At 38.6% G+C, this 24,617-nt stretch overlaps 1 long non-coding RNA gene across 1 annotated transcript in view; it reads left to right on the top strand.

Moving 5' to 3' along the window:
• Positions 1–13,704, top strand: part of LOC148348357 (uncharacterized) — a 40,942-nt gene extending 27,238 nt beyond the window's left edge. The window contains exons 2-4 of the long non-coding RNA XR_015847742.1: positions 2,248–2,305; positions 12,815–12,973; positions 13,058–13,704. This is a non-coding gene — a long non-coding RNA (uncharacterized LOC148348357). The remainder of the gene's footprint in view (positions 1–2,247; positions 2,306–12,814; positions 12,974–13,057) is intronic.
• The last annotated feature ends 10,913 nt before the right edge of the window (positions 13,705–24,617 follow it).

Raw genomic sequence — 24,617 nt, 5'->3', positions numbered from 1 at the left:
CAATGATTAATCAAACTTAGAACTTATAATTTAATAATTTAAAGGTGGTGTCTGCTGTTTAAAACTTTGTTAATCTCTGCCGCCATCTTTTGCCTTCAAGTCATGATCGCAGCTAATCAATCAATAAACTATTTTTTTTTAAAATCTTTTTGTAGTTTGGGGTTGGTGTTTGGACTCTTCTTAATTTTAATACTTTTAACCTACACTAACAGAAACCAAGTGGAAGAGCATGAAATCAGTCACCTTTCCACCTCCCCGCTTTCTTGCTTCCTAATGTGTTGCGAGTCCCGAACGCCTCTGGGACATTGTTAACAAATACTTCATTGAGAAAATATTCTATTTTTACCTTTTTAAGGAGACCTTAACGACACACCCCACCTTTGAAGCTAGTGGTAGTGTTCTTTTACCAAAATGTATGTTAAAAGTTGTTTATTTTCTTGTCCATTCTTCATTGTTCAATTTAACTTTGACCCTGTTTTTCCTCTATTAATCTTACCACTCATCAAACTAATAACTAGTCCTGTAGCTTTTCTTCCCTTTGCCTAATAGCATAGGTGCTACAGAAGCAAAGGGGGTTGCTAAGCGGTTGCTTAGCGTCCCCCCATCCTATTATTTACTGTGACCCTTCGTCGGCGGGAGGCCCAGGGAGGGCACATGCCAAACTCCCCGGGCGGGCAAAGCGGGCCCTGCCCTTTCGCTCACCTCGCTGCCCGCCCCTCCGTCTCCATGCAGATTTATGACCACTTTTGCCAGAGGGGCGGCGTCAACAATATTGCTACCTCGTATGTCACTGACATTGAAATTGTTCACGACGACGTGACCTCTTTAGGTGCACGCTTTTTGTCAATATAATGTTCTAAATATACTCTTGAAGGAACTTTCCAGACTATAAGAAACACCCAAAAACCCCAAATTTTAAGATGCATTGTATGCTGAAACAATTGTAAATGCGTCACCATATTTTTGCAATTATTGATCAGTCTATACAATTTATTGCTGACCACAAACAAATCAGATATCAACTGTAAAAGCATAGGGACATGGGTGGTTGTTCACAATTACGTAACTACGCTGTAATGGGATTTGGACCCGGATTGTTGCAGACTATTTTTAGTCATGGTACCAGACATGTTAAAGAAATGAGGAAACCAAAAGCGATTTAAAATAAGTAAAGTGTTGCGTAACTTTTTCTCTGCTCAAACCAAGCATTGTAAGTGAATACGTGTGGCTATGCATTTATGTATATATTTCGGGACGACCAAACTACTTTCCACAATGCCTTTTTCTTCAGTCAGTTCAAAGCGATTTGATTACTTCCCACTATGCTATTCTATTCATTCAGTTCAGTATAGTATCTCAGTGGTCCCTAACCTTTTCTGTACCACAGACTGTTTTAATGTCTGATCATATTCTCGTGCCCTGGCGCACTGTTAAATGGTCAATCTAACATATAGTTAACCTAAATCTAAACGGCTGCTAATCTGACTTTTTGCACTACTGGCAGTTCATTATAGCTTGCCACTCCTTGCACATTTGCTCTCTGCACTATTGTACTTACAGCGTTATTGTTACAGTGTTAATGTTACTGTTTACCTGACTTGTTAACCTGACTGCCCATTTTGCACATCTGGTTAGCTACTCCTCTTGCACTATCGGCACTATGGTAAAATACTATACGTAGCCATAATACAATACAACTTTTACTTATATCTGTACATTCAAGGAAACTGTGCGGGTCAGATGTATCGACATTTCGTTCTGTATACACGTGTACTAGAATGACAATAAAGTAGATCTGAATCTGAATCTGAATAGTGTGATGATGATATAAAATATAATGCATTTTCCTGTGTTTTCTGTATCCCCAGTGGACTAGTGGTTGAGATCTGACACACTCCCCGGCGCAGACCGGGTTTGATTCCCGCTGTGTTCAATGTTATGCATTTGTGATCGGTGATCTATTCTGACTGATCAGTCATTTTACATATGCTGGACTTTTATATTTGTGTTCAACCTTAGCCTTTACGGTAGTTTTAATTCCATGCGCCTCGTAGTCGGGTTGGCATTTTCTATGAAAGCAAATATCATAAAAGACTCTTTTTTTGGGAGTACGCTTATAACCCAGTGCTCTTTCTAGTACGGAAAATACACTAGTTTCAAATAAATACAATGCTTATTTTCAAGCCCATCCAAACATGTCCAGCAGGTCACGAGGATAAAAGACATCATTTTTCTTTCCCTCCACAGGTAGACATTTGGACTTTGACGACGAATCAATGGTCAAATCAGGTTTTAGCGGAGAAAGGTAAGCGATCTGACTCAGGTGTGACAAAACACATCGATGCCAAGTGCGAGTCTTCTTACCACCCGGGTTGCCCAAACCACTTCGACTCCTCGTGGGCCCAGCGGCGTGTCCCCCCTAAGATGACAGTCATATTCCATTACTGCTATCAGTCAATACGTTTCTAACAGAGAAAATTGCAGCTCAGTTTAAAGTGACAAAAGAAAAACGAAAAGAAAACATTTGTGACCAATTTATTTAGTTGCATTTGATTTTTTTTTTAAATCAAAACCTAGTGAATTCGATTTTCGCTTGGTATACAATTGAAAATAGACATTATTCCATGCTGTGATTTATTGAACTTGTATTTACTGTCCAGACTATAAGGAGCACCTAGACAAAATCCCAGAAAGATTAGATAGAATTGTATACAATGTGATAACATGCGGTAACAATGAATAAACGAATCAAGTAAATTAAGTTGTGAAATCCGATTTCCTAATATTTCTATTCTATGAAATATGTTTTTTTTCTTTGTGGTCAAAATCACTCTTGCATCCTTCTCCCAAGTCTTCATGAATAAAATATATAAATTCAGGTTTTCTGTAAATCAAGTTAATTGGTCGGACTCGAGCTTATTCAGCCTTTTATATCCATAGGCCAGGTCAGGTAAGGCTGGATTTTTTTCAACCCTGATCCTACCTCTAAAAATTAAGATAAATCAATATACCAGGAAAATCACACATTATTTTAGACAATCCCTCAACAATACAATGCATATAACAATAAACAAATACAATATAGTTCATCAATGCGAAATATGTTTTTCTTAACTAAAACATTTTTACTAATGGAACTTTTTATTGAAATAATGCTTTTATGTGCAAAGAAAATAACTATTCCTGGGGTGAGTCAAAATGGGTGGTTAGCGTGCAGAGGTCCAGGGTCCAAGTCCAGCTACCGCAGGCTTCCCGTGCCTGCGTGGGTCGCCTCCAGGCACTCTGGTTTCCTCCCACTTTCCAAAAACGTGCATGTCAGGTTAATTGGCGTTTTCAAACTGTCTCTATGTATGAATGACCATGTGAGTGGTTGTCTGTACCTGTGTGCACCGTGACTGGTTGGCAACCAGTAGAGGGTGCCCCCTGCTCCAGCACTCCCGCGACCCCAGTGAGGATAAGTGGCCCAGAAAATGGATTGGTGGATAAATACCCCACGCATTTTTGGCACGGCAATTCAGCTTTGAACTGTTTTTCTTCCTTTCCATGTTTTAAAGAGGAGGCTGAAGATCCACTTTAAAAAATATATATATATTTTATTTGATTATTTGGATTTAGTTTAATTTATTTAACTTCTAACTTTTAATATAACAATACTTTACTTTTTCCACGTTTTCAGTTTTTGTTCTTCAGTTTTTTCTATCTGATGCTATCCCTATCAGTGTGCATATGCTTCCCTCAGGTCCCTTTCCTCACATGGTTAGTCTGTGCCTTTCCATAATCATTTTAAATGTATATTACTATCGATATTGTTTTTATTGTATTTAAAACATTGTGTTTGTCCGTGTATTATGTTTTTCAAGCTGTTGGGTGTGGATAAAGAAGGGGATTTTGTTGTTTTATTTTACACTGGATGTTTTTATACAGCACTTTGAGTGCCATTTTATTGCCTGAAAAGCGTTTGATTTCATTAGAAACATTTGAAACCTTGATTGCGCAAATCTGCAGTACAATTATTTGCCTTTGGAGGGCAGTATAGCACCAGCACTCGTTGAGCGATGCTCTTATGGTAAAATGTCATCTTGTCCGTTTTTGACTAAAATCATAGTGCAATTTGCATATGTTCTTATTAATATCTTTCCACCATTTCTTCTGATCTTCACTTTTTGATAATATTTTTTTTTTGGTCGCAAACTTTAACCTTTTGGGATTTATTTGACTTCCTAGTGACATATTACCACGAATGCACATTTGTTTCTTGTAAAGAACTTCATGTTTTTTTTTTAGGTCAACACGATTGCAAATGCAGTTTTCAGGAATGTTTATATGGTACGTCTTCTCCAAACAAACTTGCATCTTAGTCAGAGAGCACATTTGTGTTTTCTGGCTTCTACATGTCTACATTTGCGTGGTTGTGGATGTTGAGGCGGGATGGCCCCGGTTGGTCCCGGGTGCTATGTCCTCCAGCTCTCTTTTTCTGTGTAAACAAAAACTCCTTGCTGTGAAGGGATCCCATAGTTAAGAATTCCACTTAAGATACGACTACATTTGTGTTTGTCCTTCTTTCTGGAGCACTTTAAAGCTGCTCTGTGATGCTCTTAACTGACTTTACATGGCCAAACAAATACACAGATAATAAACCGTGCAACTCGTCAGTGACAGTTGCTTATCGGTTTATGTGTTTGTTTTTTGATCAAATATGTTGCCATCTGTTTTTTTTTCCTTTGATAAAAATTAACTCAAAGTTGTTTTTTATCATGAAAATATTTAGAATCATTTTCATTTGATGCAATATAATGACATAACAATTGTGATCATATAAATTAAACCTAAAATGTTGACATGGTTCTGATTTTGTCATAAAGACACATTTGATATATTTTTCAGGATTATTTTCACTTAGAATAAAAATGAATTTAAAAAAACAGCATTACTTGTTATATAATAGAGGAGAATTGGATTTGATAAAATAGAATGGAAAATAATTGTCACTGTGGTAAAACATTGTATGCAACGATATACGACATGTGACTTCACAGTAAAAAATTAATAAAGACTCTAACGTGTATTTAAAAAAATAATAGTACACAATCCTTTCATTGTTTAACATTACATCTGTTTATTTTTTTTAGATTGTAAGTGAACTTCATTTATTCAAGTACTGTAATGGGAACATTTTTCAATTCTTTAAAACCTAACTAATTTTTCAACTTGAAACCAGTACATTATATTTTTGAGATTCTTTTGTGAATTATATTATGTTTTGTTTTTATGAATTTCTTTCTTTTTTATAATTCACAATTTTGTGAATTATATAATATTATTTTTAATCCATAGTATAATACATTTTATATTATTTCATATTACATTATATTAACTTATTTAACTTATAAAATGATGTTTTTAATTTTATATACATAAGCTGGTGATTTTTGAACATGAAGCCCTTTTCATTGTACTTTTAATATTTTTAGTAAACTAAAAATAACCTTTCAACTTTAAACTGGTTTCATCTTATTTTTCAAGCCAATTATTTTTTGAGAGATTTTTGTGTGAATAATTTTTTACATTCAAGCCTTTGACTTTTCCACTAAAGCCTTTTTAATTTTAATTTGGCGTTCATCAGTAAATATATATATATATATATATATATATATATATATATATATATATATCATAACAGGTTTTGATTTAACTTGAAAAAAGTTTTACAATTTGCAGCTTGAAAAACAGTTTTTTTCAATTATAGTAAATAGTAAATATAGTCAAGATTTTTCAAACTTTCTAAAGAAACTTTTCATTTTTCAACCTGCACCCCTTTTAATTTTATCTTTTACCCGTCTTTATGAAAGGATAGTAGTTTTTATACATAGGGATCATCATTTTAAACCTGACGTCATTTTTGTATGATTTTTTACATTGATCGGTAAATATTTTTATTTTGTTTCCTAGTACCGTTAACATTTGCTTTTTTAACTTAAAACCCCAACTCAATTTTTGACATCTTTTGTATACATTTTATATACAAGTAATTTTTTCAACTTGAAGCCAGTTGACTTTATTTATTAGATGTATTGGTTGATATATTTGAAGTTTATATACAAACAAGCGTTATATGTTTCAATTTGAAACCAGTTGAATATTCGTTTGCTTGTTTTTTTGTTATGTTTAGTGAAAGCTAGTTTATTTTCCAACCTACCTAGTTAGTGTTGAAACATTATTAAGCTGGAATTTTGTATTTTTCTTTTCCTGTATTAAATCTTTTTACACATAACTTTAAGTTGCATTTCAGTGTTGAAAAGTGCTTAGAAAAATCATTTTGATTTGATTTTCGTATGTTCCATTTAATTTCCCTTTTTTGACGTTTTATCAGTAAATATTTTTATAAACATTTCTTATTTTTCTCAATTTGGTTATGTAATTTCACCTGCTCAAGCCTTTTCATTACATGGCTATTATATATAGTTTTTATTTTTCCATTTCTAAGTTGTGTGTCAGACAACCTGCGGCTTTAGAGCCACATGTGGCTCTTTAGCGTTGCCCTAGTGGCTCCCTAGAGATTTTTCAGAAATGTTTGAAAATGAAAAAAAGGTGGGGAAAGAAAATATATACAGTATACATATTTATTTTGTGTAATGTTTTTTTTTAAATAAGTATTACATATTGAATGACTAACTTATATACGAATCACCTTTTATTTTAATTTATAAATAGATTATAAGGCTTTTGTTTTTTTGGCGGCTATAGACATATTTGTTTTTGGTTGTTGTCATGGTTTTGGGTTTTTAACTTGTAACGGCTCTTTCAAAATTTGGGGTTGCCGACCACTGGTCTAGGCTAGTGTTCCTCAACTGGTGGGTCAGAACCCAAAAGTAGGTTGCGGGCCTTTGCCCTGGCAAAATAATGATTAGAAGAAAAAATGATGGTCAATTACACAGTAGATGGCAATAAGGCCCTGCTCATCTCTTGTGACTGTTCAGTCATTTGGCGCCATCACAATCGTGTATGAGAAGGGACTGCATCTCATTTTATTGTAATTTTGTTGGTCCTTTTTCTGCCCATTACAATGATTCCCCAAAAAGTTAGTAATAAGGGGAAGGTAAAGTGTAAAACAGTGACAGCAACAATCAAGTCAAAGAAGGAAATGATGCAAAATACGTAAAATATAAGGTACAGTTATTGGTTTAGAAATGTTATATTTCTATCTTTTTTACCAGTTTATACATTGTTTTTATCTAGACAATCAAGTGACTATTGCTGTTTAGGTGCACTCCTTTTTTTATTTTGGGCACAAACTTCTTTAAGTAGGTGAATATTTTAAAGCAGTTTAGGGGGTTGCTTCTATGCAGTGTAGGCTTATATGGGAGGATGCACAGTACTCGAAGTCGTTTTGGTGTTCCTAGTAATTTCGTTTGTTGAAAAAAAAGTGAATGTATTCGACTATCTCTGCTTTATACTGCACAATCCTTTCATTGGATACATTTGAGAAGTGTTATTGTTTTGTAAGTTTGGGTCGCAGCTTGTCATTTGGATGGAGGGGTAGGTCCTTCAGTCAGACCCGGTGAGAACCACTGGTCCAGGCTATTTTTATTACTTGTAAACTATAAACCACTAACATTGCCGTGTGACTGTGGCATTTTCTCCATGTAAAAAGAAAACAACAAACACTGAGACTGTGTTTACAAGTGCCTGAGGGCAAAACGAGACCTTTTATTTCCCTCCCGCTAATTGTTTGATTTCCTGTTGCCGCTGGAGAGCTCAGTACAGAGAGTGGAGTGTTTTTTTTTTCTTTGGGGGGTCGTAGAAGGCCCTGGCTTCCCGTTTTTGTGGGGAAGCGTCACGATGGCTCCAGGCAAGCTTCTCTCCAGAGCTTTGTACAAATACCAAACGCTGACATCTCACGCTGTCTGTTTTTTTTTTCCTTTTTTGTTTTTTCATGTTTATGTTAATGGGGACCTGAGGTTTTTCTTTTAATCAGATTGCTGCTCATTGTTTTGTTTTCATGAAGTCTCTCACAGAGTTTTTTTTTTTTTCCTTCATTTGACATGAGCACAATCCCGCTAGGCGGCTAGACTCTGGTTCTTTTTGGTGACTTCACTTGTGAACCTGGGGGCTCTGTTACCATGGAAACCTCAGAGAGGGACTAAGAGTCAAGAGGGAACTGAAACTATCACATCAAACAATATGGTGTTGTTTTTAAATTATTCGTCAGGCATATACATGTTCCTATTTATTGCATTCTGAAGAGCCAAATCTGAAGATGGGTTTCCATGACCGGTTTTGCTAAAACAACTAAAAACACTCTTGAATGTCCAACACGTCCTCTTTCTACCTTTTGTTGTTAGTGGCAACCTTACCTGTCTCACTTCTGTATTTTCTTCGTCCTATTCATCTTTTTCTTCTTTTATCTTTTTCTTAACCACTTTAATCTTCATCATCTTGTCCGCTGTTCCTGGCTTCCATTTTCTTCAACATCTCCATCTTTTTTTTCTTTTTTATGCCTGACGAAGAAAAAAAATAAATAAATAAATAAAAAAGACACATCTTGTCTTGCCCATTTCGGCTCTAATCCGGATCATCTCTGTCACTGGGAGCAGACAACTATGTCATCGCATATTTCTATTACTGTCACGGTATCTGTCTAGCGTCTTGCTTTGAGTAAATAGGTGTCACATTGTATTTGAAAGGTTTATTATAGCCTAATAGGGAGGATTTGCAATCACTAATGAGAGGAGCAATTGGCAGAGGTTGACAGATATGATATCAATAAAACGTTGATTATAGTTAAGCACTTTCTGTAAGCTTAAAATTAAATTTAAATGAACGTACAAACAATTTAATTTAGAGAACACAATTTTGTAATGTTCATTTTTTTGCCTGTTATAGTTTGCTTGTGCATACTGGAACCAACTGATGCAGTACGCGGTCACGAACAGTGAGCAGTATGTAGTGGTAGCCTCTGGGACTGCTTGTGAACTGGATTTTCCTTCGTTTAACGAAATCATCTTGGTAAGAGATACCCGTATAAAGACGTACCACTGTAAATTGAAATTATTCACCCCAATTACGCATGTGTTGCTTTTCTTTCGTGAAAAAACAACCGAAACTTAGGTTACATCTTAAATCGCCAAAAGTAGCTTCTTAACGCCACGGTTTTGGTGGTGACTGGCTTGTACCACACCTCTTTGGGTGTTGTTTGACTGCTGCCCCCCATCTTGTTCATCCTCTCCATCAGTGGCAGCACATTTCTGCCTGCCAGCGGGCCTTTAATCCCTCGTAATGGGGGTTGTCATTTCGGCGCTAATTTAAACGCTCCAACCACGAGGCTCCCCCACCTGGCCCGTGATAATCCCAGCCTCCTTCCCCACAGCTCGCCGCCTGGTTTTTCAGGGGGCCCCGGGGCCAAAGGGGGGGGGGTGGAGAACCTTCGCCCACCCTCCTACATGACAACAGCATCTTTCAATCATCTCTCCCCTGATTGTATTAATCTTATCTGTGTTTAATTACATTTTTTTCAGATTATTGCGGCATGCCATCTTTGCGCACCGTGGGGGCCACAGAGGGCTGCTCATTTGGCATGCATTTTCATTTGAGCGTAAATCCCCATCAAAGAGAGGCAAGAAATTATAGGGGAGCAATTTTTCACGCTCAGGGGAGTTTGTAAACTCCGACGTATAGCCTCCAGTTAGGCGCGTTACATTGTGGTCGGACGCTTCTAAAACGGTAAATCCAATTTCACAGACGGCACATTTAATACCTAATAAGAGAGTTCTTCTCAACTGGGTTCACCCTGGGACTTGCATTTTCACATAGTCGTTAAGTTTAATCGAAGTTAAAAAAAAAAGGAATTGTCCTAATTTTAAACAGATGCAGGTGCTGTTTTTGTTGAGACAGATAAATAGCACGTGTAATGTGCCTCTGCTTACAGAATATTAGAGTTGCCTTTATTACTAGGGTAAAGTCAATTTTAGTCTGTTGATTTCGAAAAGTTTCACTGAGCATTTGACATTTGCATTGATTATTCATTGTTATTTAGCATAATTAGTGTTTTAAAAATATTATGTCCCATTGAGCATGACCTTCACACAATTTAATTTAAATGTTTTAAATAATTCGGAAATGTTCTCCTTTATTTTTGTTTAATTCCATCAAAGCTGTAGCTGATAATTGAAATATTTGACAAAAGTAGCAGACTTTCAGATGGAGATGTTACCAAGATATATATATTTTCATTTCTAAATAAGTTACCAATGTAATATTGAATAAAAAAAAAAGAAAGAAAATTAATACAGTCCTTTGTTTATATTTGTTATAATTGATAAAATGTGTTGCATTTTATAAAATATTTTAGTATTAAACCTAACTTATTTTATATGGTCTGAACATTTACACATGGTGTCTTTTGTAATCATTTAAAAAAGAATCTATTAAAAATCCCCTAAATTGTCTTATCCCCCAAAAATTAATGGCCGCGATACAAATGTTCCACTGTTTTTCAAACATTTTCTTTTTGAATTCCTTGCACAAATTATACGTAGAAAGGAAATAACATGAGGAATTATGATGAAAATAAGTAATAAGTGAATTATTATAAGCTAGGGATTCATCTTTTTAGATACTTGTAGGTCGAGAAATGTCTATTTAATTTACATAACATGAGCCCAACCTTGACGAAAATTACATAATTATCCACTATCTTGCTGCTACTCCTACCTGGAAAAAAACACGTCCTGGCATAGGCTGGGCAAAAAATGAAAAGAAAAATGCTCGTTTGTGGTCTCTTTGAATTGCCATAATTTTCATTATTACTTGTGATTTTTAGCATTTATCTTTAGTTGCACAACAGAATACTACAACCTCTGGTGGTCAAAAAATACACACTGTCTCTTTAACTGTCTTATTGAGGCGGGGGCCTCAAACTATCATCATGTGGGCTCCAAAAGACCCCCTTCTTTAAGGTTTAGTTTTTATTATAGAATTGCAAAAAGTGTGATTCAAATTGCAGAAAGTTTCCAATTGCGATCCATCCATCCATCCATTATCTGCACAGCCTTTTCTCAGTAGGGTTGCAGGGGTGCTGGAGCCCATCCCAGCCATCTTCAAGCAGTGGGCAGGGGACACCCTGAACTGGTTGCCAGCCAGGGCACACCGAGACAACTCACTCGCTCATTTATACCTAAGGACAACTTGAACCGGCCAATTAACCTGACATGCACGTTTTTAGAATGTGGGAGAAAACCGGAGTGGCCGGAGTAAACCCGCAAGCACGCGGAGAACATGCAAACTCAACACAGGAAGGTTCGATCTCATGACCTCAGAACTGTGCCGTGGACACGCAAACTCGGCCTCCGTGCTGCCCCAATTGCAGTTTATATTACTCACATCGTGATCCCAAGAGCCAAGAAGAGATCCACAGGTTTGAGAGCGTGGACATGTTTAAATCTAAGCTTAAAACACAATTCTATTCTATAGCATATAAATAACCTATATTTTATGTTATTTGTGTATTATTTGTTATTGCAACATCCTTTGCAGCCTGGTCATCCTGGAAGGGGGATTACCTTATGTGCAGTCCCTTCTCAAGGTTTCTTCATTATCCTCATGTTGAGGTTTTGAGTTTTTCCTTGCCCTCATGTAGGTTTTAGATCAGGGGATGGTGTAAAAATAGTCCGTGGTTTGCAATAACCGGTGGTCTGTGAAGCCCTTTGAGACTATTTGTGATTAAGGGATATACAAATAAACATGACTTGACTTGAATAACATTGTAAGAATATATGAACCCATGGCAGATGATTTTGCAATTTTTAAGTAGTGTTTTACAAACACTAAATTGCAGTTTTCTTCGTAATTTTGCCGGCGGTGCGACTTATATTCCGATAAGACTTGTGAAATCATTTACACATTATTTTATCATTGAATTTTACATTTGTATTCCTAATAAATCATTTCACATGGTCACTCCACACTAAACTGCAGAAGGCGTGTGTTGATCATTTCAACTGTACCCTGTTGTGGGAAGGGGGGATTTTTCGGCACTGAAAATGTTATTATATTCTGCGGATTATAAGCTGTCAATAGTGAAATATGCCGCTGAACATGGTGCTCAAGCAGCAGAAAGAAAGGTTAGAGTAAGCGGGAAGCAAGGGTGACAGTGAGTCTGACGTAATAGACGTAGAAGCGGAAGGAGGAAGTGGCGCATCGTCTACCACCCAAGTTGTGAGTTGTTTACCGGTAAAAGTTACCGGGAGGGTTTCATTGGATTTAGGGATTTGGAGTGAAGCAGATAATTTGGAAAAAAAAACGGTATAATATTTCTCATTTTAGTAGATCCATCTTCTGCCACGCTTAACAACTAAAATCTTGTAAATGTGTCTAATTATTACAAGTAGAATTACAAAAAAATATTTTTTATCCACCACAGATAATTAAGACACTGTGATGCCAACTACTTTCTATCATTATAGGGTTACTAATGTATTCCCCTTCTCTCATTGTTTACATGCTATCTTCATAATAATATGGAAACCTAAGAATGTGTGTGTGGTTTTAGTTAACGCAGACACTGTTTATTTCATCTTTGTGATTGTGACAAAGATAAACTGTGTGTGCGGTTTTAGTTAACACAGACATTGTTTTTTTTCATCGGGTTGATTGTGACAAAGATCTAATGTGCAGGAATATGAGAAATTCCAAAAGGTTCACAAACATTTTCTTACCTGTATTAGTAAACTGCCAAAATGAAAAATTGTACTTTTCAATTGATTGGTCTTTCCTTTTATTCGATTTATTGTTCTGTCTTTTGTCGCCACAATTACAGAGGATGTCGGGGACCATGTTTAATTAACCCGGGATGATTTCCCACCTCGCGATTCCCATCTGTATCGGCGGCGCAAGCTATTCCTTCCACATCTGCATCCTCACCATTCCGCCGGATGTTGAGAGTGATTGCAATCAGCCCACCGCTTTCCTCATGCCGGTAAACAAATCAAGCCTTGCGGGCTCCGCTCGAGTGTTTGTTTGATTGCAAACTCCTCCTTTCTCTCGGGCGCTGACCCGCTAGGTTGCCCAACCACTCGGATCAATCACGAAAAAGCCAGGAACAAGCGTGTTGCTATTGAGGAACTTGAACATAGAAATACTGCACTAGGTTATTTACATCAACAACTGTGATGTGGTGTTTTAACCTAACTAGCAAGGTTTTTTTTTCAGTATAAAACTAGTGCATTGAATTATTTTAGTGTCCGTTAACTCATTCATTCGAGACTTAAATGAGAAGAGCCAGTGCTAGCCAAGTTTGGCCGTTTTGACCAGTTTTTGAATGCATACAGAAAATGTAGTTTTGTAGCTAAATAGGCATAGGACAAATCAAAATAAATCTTCAACTCTCATCTTCCATTAGAAAATAACTTTTCTAGCTTTTACCATTGTTTAGTAAACACCATTCAAACATTGCTAAGTTTCTTGAAAACACTTGATTTCAAGAAAACTTCTAAGGAAACGGCTTTTTGTGAAATATGAATTTCTAGCGGAACTTTCACTCTTTTTTGCCTTTGTGATACCTCCAATATATAAAAAATGCTTGACATACACACAGAAGCACTTTGCTTGCAAAACATAGCTTTACTGCGACAACACTCAATGCATGTATGCATGAGTGAGTTGTCTCTGTGTGCCCTGGCTGGCAACCAGTTCAGGGTGTCCCCTGCCCACTGCCCGAAGATAGCTGGGATGGGCTCCAGCACCCCCGCGACCCTACTGAGAATAAGCGCTGCAGATGTATATTTTACACAAATTAGAAATAAATATGGATGTATTTTTAATTTACAATAAATAAAAAAATAGTTATTTCATTTATGGAATCCACTTTTCTAGCCAAACTAGATAGGACCATTTAGAAGTTTAATACAAGGGATAATAATTCAGTATTCTTTTGACGATTTTTTTTTCATCATCTACTTTTGTGGAAAAACTGCAAACTATTGTATACTAACTTTTTGAACCACTTTAATCTATTTTTCTTTCCTTTGGTGTACACTGTTCTTCTACAAAAATAACAGAGCCTTTGTTTCCAACTTTCCAGCAGCTCCCTGTTGCCTGACAGGAGTTGGTAAAGGTGATTACCCAAACGCTTTTTTACATTTCTTTTTTTTTATCGAGTGTTTTAAAAAAAATATATATTTGATGTTCAAAGGTTGCGGCACCTGAAAAGCGTTTGCACCGTGTGAGGCGACATCACACGGGATTACACGTGTGTACCGTTAAAACTGTAAAATAAATGTGACGGTGAGCCAGCCTCATTTAAATAATGTCTGGAGTGCGAGACAGAAAGATTTTGCCCCCCCCCCAAAGGAGATTGGGGGGTTATGTTCCAGAAAGGACAAAGAGATGAGTCTCTACATGAAAGGGTATCGTTTGATCAAAAGCGAAAGGCGATCCGTGCCTGTTGTGTCCTATCGAAAGTAAAAATTCCTCAAGTTTTCTTAGTAATGAGCACACAGAGGATGGGGGTGACTACAAACACATTAGCAGCCAGTCAAGAGAGGGAGAAAAGGAGTCCATGTTTGACACTGACTCAACAAAGCATTACTGATAAAAGGATTAACTAATTTAATTAACACAGCAAAGTACTTTATAACTGTTAATTACGTGCTTCCCTTGGCCGCTCCGGGCCCCTAGCACCCTTTTGTTTGGCCTAATTGACCTCCAGGGAGCTTTTGCTATAGAGGGGGCGGAGCCTAACACCATCCAATGACATGTATAAACAAATAAATCTCAAGCGGGGTTAAGGGGACGCTCGCCACAATGACCTTGGTGGTTTATGGGAATTTATGGTGAAAGAAGTGTCTATTTTTAAAGAAAAATCTTTATTTTGTAATTCCAATCGAAGACGAATCCTTAGTCCCTAGTCAACACATTGCAAAATGATTAAACATGAATACTCATTTTTTTCCTTTAATGTTTAATGCAGATATAGTGTTAGTACACAGCAAAATCTATAATCCAAGAAGTATTTTCATTTTAATCAGTTTTAAACATAATCTCTAACCAGCACATTTCCTAAAAAGTTTGGTGCATCATGAGGTGTCTTTAAAAGTTTGAAGTATTTTCTCCAATAAAGGGACAGTGTGTAATATTTACTGCCTCTTATCCGTACAAAAAACATTCAGTAACAGAAAACATTGATTTGAATAACGAGGAAAAAAGTCATGAACTAGCATAACAATTTCGATGTTTAAAAGTAAAATAATTTAAATAGCAATGTCCATCTGAGTTCAAAGAGCCCGTATGCTCTTCACCTCATGGTCAAAATATACCAATGACCCTTTAATGCTCCACTAGCTGCATTTTGAAGAAATCTATAACACTTAGCTTAAGTAGCTTTGTCTTCAATATAATAAAATCTATCTTTCTTATATTCTCCGTTCTATGTGTGCTTGGCCTTGCTAAACATGTGTAAACAAACTTTAACAGTGTTTTACTGTGGTGGGAAATAGCTGGTTTCATCTCACATTTTCAGGACATTATTGACATTTACTATTAAGAATCATAGTTGGACCACAGTTGTTTTTTTATTTTGTTAGCATAATTTTGCTAGGACAAAGGCCCACTTTTGGGTCCGGATCCACTATTTGAGAAATACTGTTCTTGTGCAACCGAAAAATATTTCTCGACAGGAATAGAAAGAATGCTAACTTCCGAAACTCAAACTCACCAAACCACAACAATTTTTAAAATGTATCATCAGATTGATAATTTTTCATTTATGCTAATGTAACGACCCTCAACCATGCGCGACACAAGGGTTCAGTCACTCGGTTTATTGCCTTCAGCATGAGGTGGTATACCTGAAGGTACGGCAAGCGCAGAAGCCCATAAAGTGCCAAACGAGAAAGACAGTCGCACACGCCCATGGTTTAACAAATGAATTCGGTACCAGAGTTTTAACAGTAATGCAATGAAAACATTTTGTGAGAATTCCAAACCACTCTAAACAATCACATTTCAACGGTGTTACACTAACACATTTCCAATTTTTTCTGCATACAAGGCACTGGATTATAAGGATTAACTTCAAATATCTAGTCAGTTTGTGGTTTTTCAGTGCGCCTTATAGTTCAGTAAGTACGGTACAAAAATAAGTGATTTAAACCAATTATTGGCCAAAAACTGCACATATAGCGCCGTGAAAAAGTATTTCTGATTTCTTTGTTTTTTACATATTTGTATTCCACAAATATTTTCGATCACCAAACCCATTGTAATATGACACAGGGACAACCCTACAAAACAAACAAAGCAGTTTTGAATTATTGATTCCATTTATTAAGGTACAACAAAATTCTTGGCCTGTATGGCACTATGTGAAAAAAACACTCTTGGATCATGCATCAGGAGAACGATCCAAAACACACCAGCAAGTCCACCTCAGAAAGGCCAAGTCAAAGTCGGCTTTAAATCCTATTGATATGCTGTGGTGTGACCTTAAACAGGCAGTTCATGTTAGAAAATCCTTCAATATGGCAAATTTGAAACCATTTTGCAGAGTGGGTTTACGTCCTCCACCGCATTGTGAAAGACTGTTCTCCAATTATCATAAATGTTTGATTTCTGTTATCGCGCCCAAAGGTGGCCCTACTCTCTATTAGGGGTGGGCAATTACTTGTTCTTGTAGAGTTTGGTTTCTATTTTGTGCCTTGATAACTGGAATCGATATTTCAAAACTGCATTTGGTATTTCATTGGGTTGTCTCTGTGACATTAAAATTGGTTTGATGATCTGAAGCCTTTGTGAGAGATAAATATGCAAATAAAACAAATCAGGAAGTGGGAAAATACTTTTTTACGAACATTTATTTCATCTTTTATTTGCATCTTTTTTATGTATATATATTGGTCCATATTTTTTATTGTTAGGTTGTGTGGGAGCATTTGCATGTGTAGACTATTCATCAAAGGTGTCAGGAGGCATTATCAAGCTTTGAACCGGCCCCCTCCTCTCCACCCATCCTTTTTTTCTTCTTCTTTAAGACTTTTCCATGCCATCACACCAAGGCCGAGAACGGCGACTCTTTTATCCCGTGCGGCGTCTCCTCTGACGCGTGGCCAATCACATTATTAACCTCCCGAGGCCGCAACCAAAAGGTTTGATGTATGTGACCCGCTCTCTCATCCATTCTCCCTTTTCCGTTTTTTTTTTTAACCCCCTCCCCTCCGACCAAGCCTAATGATGTCTCGGACAAGCGATCCATCAGACGGCAATTACAACATCTGTCGCCGGCCACAAAGATGGTTCTCTTTCGGGCGCGACCCGTCCTTCGCCACAATTGCGTCTGAGTTTGCTTTAGGAGGAGGGCGTGGGGGGGCAAATGGGGCCCGCCCCATAACACAGACAGACATGTTGACAGCAAACACAAACATGGCAAAACAAATGGTTCCCGCCTACCTCTTTAGATTACTATTCAAACGCACTCCACAACTCTGTGAACGCCGCAAAACCTATAGAGGGAAGAACCTACCAGCTGCCATTGCTTCTTCTTGCCTATAAATAGGACCTTTTCACTGTGGGGACAATAAGAGGGCTCCTCTTTTCTCTGGCCTGCCACCTTAGGATCTCAATAGCGCATAGATCAGGGTGACAAACTGTGGGTGACAAACTACGGCCCGCGGGGCGACATACAACCCACTTTTAAAACTTCTCTGCCAAACAAAAAGTTAGAATTGTTTTTACTGTTATCGATTGATTGATTAACATTTTTATTTTTTCCTCTGTTCTTCAAATCAGAGGTAAGATCAGGCCCCAAAAAATACAGTCAGATCTCACCTAGGCACATGGATTTTAACCTCTTGAGACCCGAGCTCTTGTTTGATTTGCAGTGATTAATAATTCAAAGCCCAACTCAGCTCAAGCCCAACCAGTTAACTACATCTACTGGACTGAGCATGAAACAAAATTGACATTTAAGAGGAATAGGAGAAGTGATCTAGTATAGATTTGCGACTGGCTCGCAAGCGTTTCAGGTTGTCCCCTGCCCACTGCCGAGCATGGCTGGGATAGGCTCCTGCACCCCCGTGACCCTACTGAGCATAAGCGGTGCAGATAAGGGATTAATGGATGGATAGATCTAGTACAACAAATCAAAGCTAAATTAAAGGTGCTGCCTAGAAAAGTTACAAAATTTTACTAGCTGATGTCATCTTCTGGCTTTAGTAATCATTGCAGCTTCTGTCATACTACTTTTGTGGCGCGTGCAAGTACGTGTATTCTCTGGATACGCTCCAATAAGCTTTTTTTCTTTTGATACTTGTACCATTTCCATGCTACACTTACAAAATAAATTTGGGGACAAGCATTAAATCACTCTCCACTCCCCTCATGTGTTGCGGTTTGCTAAAAGTAAGACAAAGACAGATAGGCATTGTGGAAAAATATAAAGGCTCTTTGAACTCAGTCAGGAATTGTTAACACATACCTAATAGAGAAAATAATCGAATAGCAAATATTTAAGGAGAACAACGCACCCCACTATTTTGCAGGACTGCATTCATATTTGACAGTGAATAACAACATTTTAAGGCTGTCCATTATTTTGACAGGTAGAAAATTGGGCCATACATCGCAGCAGCTGTACGACCTTAAGAATTTTGCGAAGAACTTTGAGAGAGAGAGAGAGAGAGAGAGAGAGGCAGGGAGACAATGAAGAACAATGTCAGGTAAAAAAAAGACAGACAGGAAGGATTTTGTATTGCCTTTGCAAGAGTTTAGTACACTTTGTGTTCAGATGTGGCAACTTTTCCTTTTTTGCGGACTATGGTCTTTCGTGGCCGAAACTACCTACAGCATCGAATCGCCTCAGCACACTGTGATGTAAGGGCCCGGTCACACAGCCATTTGCGTCTCTATCGAGGCTGAATCACGGCCAGAAATTTCTGCCTGTGAAGCAGACGCTGTTGGAAGCTTTGAGATCGCCATACAGACGAGATACAGCAGTGCTTTACACGCGGTCGGAAATTCACACGCGGTTGGCAGCGCGAAAAAGTTTTGCGCTGCTCAAAACTTTTAGGGCCCTGTCACACAGCCTTTCACGGGCGTATCGAGGCTGAATCACGGCCAGAAATTTCTGCCTGTGAAGCAGACGCTGTTGGACACTTTGAGATCGCCATACAGACGAGATACAGCAGTGCTTTACACGCGGTCGGAAATACACACGCGGTTGGCCACGCGAAAAAGTTTTGCGCTGCTCAAAACTTTAGACCACGTGTTAACCGCGGGCGGCACACGTGCTACACACGAGGCAATGACGCGGAAATGACGTGGAACGACGTGCTATGGCCGCGGCCAGGGCGTGGTTACACGTAGGTAGGACGCGAAATTTCAGCGGGTAATCGTGGGTGGAGCATGGTCATAGCATGTTCTGCGCCTGTATCGCGGTGTTATTACGTGAAATTAGCGTGTTACGCGTGTGACGGTCAAACGCCTTTCTCCGCGTATATACAGCGCGATTTGCCGAGCACACGTCAGTTGTGCTCGAGACGTCAAGGGGTGAACATGGATCACCGTCACCGTAGTGACCTCGTCTTAATCCATTTTTATTTCTTGACATTCCTTTTCATTTCATAAAAAGATAATAAAATAAAAATGGAAAACTATTACAATAATAACATATTGGCTTCTTCGGTGCCATAGCTTGAAACTTGATCTGTGTCTTAAGCGGTTATGATTTCTACAGCCCGGTGTTATGCCGAGAAATGCATCCCTGCCGAGATTTGCATCCCCTCGCTACTACAACCACTTTTACCTCGTTTTATCTCACTTTTATATCACTTTTAGGGAATGTAATGGCGAACATATAACCAAATCCACTTCGTCTTGCATTTGTTGGGAATGTAATACAACATAAACCATTCCGTCTTTGTTTTTGATGTGAACGTAATCGAACGGTAATGCACACCGTGTATAAATCACTTTTGAGAACTGTTATGCACTCTACCGTAAAGCTTATTATGCAGAAATAAGCTTTATGTTAGAGTGCATAACAGTTTCAATACGAGCGATTTGAATAGAAAAAGGCAAAATGAACATGTTACCTGCTCAAAAGTGATTTGTATACGACGTGCATTACCGTTCAATTACATTTACAATAAATACAAAGACGGAATGGTTTAAGTTGTATTACATTCCCAATAAATGCAAGACGAAGTGGTTTTAGTTTATATGTTCGCCATTAAATTCCCTAAAAGTGAGATAAAACGAGGTAAAAGTGGTTGTAGTAGCGAGGGGATGCAAATCTCGGCAAGGATGCATTTCTCGGCATACCACCGGCTCGGCAGCTTTTATACCCGTGGTTCACACGCGGAAATGACGCGATGAGGGAGCGGAACAGTCGCCGGCGTCTGTTTTGCGGGCATACCACCGATGAATAGCGGGTTGGCCAATTTTGCGCATTTTCCATCGCGGGCAACTACGGGCAAAAAAAAAATCGCAAAATTTTACCCGCGATACAGACGCAAACGTCTGTGTGACCGGGCCCTTAGCGTGGTGTTAAGTTTAAACTTTAGTAGACACTCAAAATAAGGAGAGAATACATCAATGTATTTTGAACTTGCATGTAGGACCAGAAGAGGTGCTTTCAGATAAGAGAATTCCATCCCGTCCTCAAGCCCTTATCTGAGCACTCTATTTTAATAAATCTTCAAGGTTATAAAAAACAGCCCCAAAGGGTATGGCATCAAGGAACAGCAATCCCCTTTGAACAAGCCCTCAAATTTGCAGCAATAAGTAGGCATTAAAACCTCTCACCTTAGGTGAAATTCACTGTTTTTAAGTCAATAGGGTCCCCCTGCATACATTGTATAAATCTGGGGAGAATTTCTTTTAAATGGGGAGGGGGGTATCTAAATATTTCCCAAGGTGAATCGGGTGTTAAAGGCGGTGAATTAAAAACAGTGCAGTTCGCATGAGCAGGAGTACGGTATTTTCTGCTGCGTAACGGGCATTGAATGTTATCTCATTACCACGCTATTTTTATTCAAGCTGCCAAAGAATAATGTAACACTATGGAGCAAACCGGAAGTAGTCCTGAAATATATAAACAAATGCAAAAAAGAACGACAAGGTAAACAACTCTATGATGTATGTAGTCAAGCCAAGTGACATTTATTTGTATAAACACATATTACAAAATTTCTCAAAGGACTGCACAAGCCACAATTACACCATCCTCTGATCCAAAACCAACATGCGGGCAAGGAAGTAGTCAAAACCTCAATATGGGAAAAATAAGAAACATTGAGAAAGGGCCTCCCAAGTGGTAATCCGCCCTTCCAGGATGACCAGTGTAGCGAATATGGGTGGGTGGCTTGAGGCCTCTCCTAAGTCGTTGGCTTTGTCCCACTGGTTTGGCCGCTAGCTTGATCAAGCTTGGCTGCCGACCTGTAAGGCTCTCCGGCTGCCCGTTGAGCTGAGACCCGGCCAGGACCGGCCACAGCCTTGGTCCAGCTCTTCCTGTCAGAACATGCCCTCCTACCTTGTGGCTGGCCAAATTAAGACTGTCCTTGCAAGGTGAGACGTGTACCAGCTCTGGGTTCGGTCTCCTGGGAAGGGTGGACCCCTGTGGTGGGGTTGTCACGGCAACCTTTGACATGCAAATGCATATAATGCCCCCTTCCCCAACCTTACATTCCAGCAGTATCAGTCAGATAGCATATCTCTGCATTTGACTTAAACACAGTATTCACTTCACATGTCTTGCCATTGTTTGATCATTTACTAGCATTGCGAAACGGAATTCTGACCAAACGTTGAATACTCTACACCAGGCTGCAATATATTGTGCATTGGGTAACAATACACACAATTTAGTGAACATCAAGAAAAAACAAAAAACAAAGGTAATATGTAAAATTGTCCAAAAAGTCCATGACAGCAACAATGCCTCGAGCCTGTAAAATTGTCCGAAGAGTCGCATCTTAAGCAGACCAGGAGCCAGTGTAAGTTGGAAAATATAGGAGTGACATGGTAAAAATCTTTTGTCTGAGTCAAAGTCTCGCTAGACATCCGGACACCAGAGAGCAATATATTACAGTAATCAAGCCGAGAAGTAATAAATGCATGAATTTTAATCTCAGCATCTGATTGCGACAGCATCGGTCGGATCTTATTAATACTACGGAGGTGGAAGAAAGCTATTGTTAATTCTATGTTGGAATTGTGATCATAGTTCCAATTGTCAATAAATTGTTTTAATCATGGCTACACATATTCAACGTTTGTTACTTACCATGCTTAGTTGATGCTGCCAAACCGGAAACAATATTTAAATACACTTTTAATTTTAAAAAAAATTGGGGTGCAAATAATACATGAGTGCACGTTATGCACAAAGAAATACGGTAATTAGTGTAAGATGTTTAAGAATACACCTTTAAACAAACCCTCAATATCTCTCATTCAGCATAAGAAGCGAGGGCAACATCAGCAAATTCCCCACCGGCAGTTTAAATTTGCTGTTTTCAGGTGGGTGCGATTTGCAGGCCCTGTTTTTTTCCCTCAGCCATCCTTTCTGTTGCCCAGTGGGTGGAAGGTGTGGGACTTCACCTTGCTTTTTCCTCTTCCCCCTTCCTCCATTTAAGTGCAGTACTGGATAGATAGCATGACATCACGGGCCAAGTTGGCGGCACAATGAAAAGGTCACGCGGCCCATTGATCTAAGGGGGGGCATGAGTGGGGATGGGAGAGAGGGGTTTTTGGGCGAGTGCCCCGTATAGCAACACCCCTGTATTATTGCGGCAACGTCTTACGCACACTGCGCCATAGAAACAGACCACAAACGGAGTCTTGTTGTTCCCCCCCTTTTCCCCATTCACCGGCGGCAATCAGCGGATTTACACTTTGATGCGGAGCCGGGGAAGAAAGCCCCTTTCGAGGAGCTGACCTTTATCGACTGAAGGATTAAAATCCATAGCCAGGCGGGTTCTTTCTCTCCAAAACGACATATCTAAGTTACAGTCCTCCTCGCTTTTGCCACTCAAAGATTTCTAAAGCGAGTCGTTTTTCTTTACACCCTCCAACTCTTTGATCTTGTGCCGACTTTTGTGCAACGTTTTTTTATTTCCCCGAAGGAACGGTGTTTTTTCATTTTCCCCAGCCTGAGTCATTATGTTCCTGCTTTAAACAAACAACACCAGATAATCTTCTGTGTACAGATTACAGCTGCTCAAGTTAAAATTCTGACCATTTACTGTTTGTTACCAGTAGTTTGTCATTCACCATTCAAGCTGTTAATTAGTGCAAATGAAACAGGGGTTTCAAACTCAATTTACTTGGTGGCCACCAGAGCTTGGGTCTGGAATAGAATGGGCCAAATCAAGTGTTCCACAAGAAAAGGTCTGATAAAAACAACCCATTCTTCTCAAATATCTATTAAAAATGTCTCCACACAAAATACGATCTAAAAACATCAAGTAATAATACGCAGTGAATCATGAGTAAAAATAAATTCATAAATTAACTGGTCTGCACTTACATTGAATGGACAGCGTGTACTAGTCAAGCGCCAACTAGTGGTTAAACACTGAAATTGTTTTGAAAACAAAAAATGAGTGATTTAAGTAATAAGCAAAAACACAAGAACGATAATTTAACAATATTGTAGGTCAAGAACATGAAGCTCACTTCAAGGAGCTGACAAGATTGTCCGCCACCTAGCTGATACAGGTACCCCCAAAAACCAAAAACCTTGTGTAAGGCAAAAACAGTATGTTTGGGTCATTTTGCGTCTCTGTAGTTTCTATTCTTCTTTGCAGTCTCAAGCGCTTGTTTGCAGTTGCACGACACAATCCTATCCATGTATCTATCTACCCTGGCCATATCCCTCTAGAGCAGACCTGGGCACTCCGGTCCTGGAGGGCCATACGTCCTGCCAGATTTTGAAGTTTGCTCTTCTTTAACTCAGGTGATACAAATTATAACCTCGTTAGCAAGCTAGCAAGTGCTCGTTAACGATACTGGTGATTGGAATCACCTGTATTGGATCAGAGAAACCTCAAAAATCATGCAGAACATACGGCCCTCCAGGATCGGAGTGCCCAGGTCTGCTCTAGAGGGGTGACTGACACCAAGACAAACACATACTCAAAAACAAAGAAAAGAAGGAACGAAAAAGTAGCAAAAAACACAAAAAATCGGACCATGGCCTACCTAAATGCCCTAACACCCCAACAAGTTCAGTACCTCAGCACCCAAGTTGGTCATCCTTTTGTCCCTCCAGATGAAACAAGACACATTTTGCATCTCTGTAGCTTCTATTCTTGTCTGCAGTTAAAAACGCTTGTTTGCATGACACTATACAGCGGCATTGTCAAATATTACACACTGTCCATTTAAACTTTTGGCTGCCAAGACCCGCAAATTAATTAATCAATCATAATATGTTTCTTTCAAATTTAAATTACAATTTATTTACAATTGAAATTGTTATTATGCATTTTTTAATCCTGTATAAAATTATAGATAATTGGCCCCGACTGTTTGGCACCAGCTGCGGCTTGTTGACTGATTGGCTTCCCCCCCATTTAAGCTCAGTGCTCTCACTCACCCTTTGTCAGTCCGTCAGTGAACCTCTG

Source organism: Urocampus carinirostris, chromosome 18 (genome assembly GCF_059441175.1).
Source record: "Urocampus carinirostris isolate Australia breed hairy pipefish chromosome 18, RoL_Ucar_1.0, whole genome shotgun sequence".
NCBI lineage: Eukaryota > Metazoa > Chordata > Actinopteri > Syngnathiformes > Syngnathidae > Urocampus > Urocampus carinirostris.
This window is presented reverse-complemented; position numbering and strand designations above follow the sequence as displayed.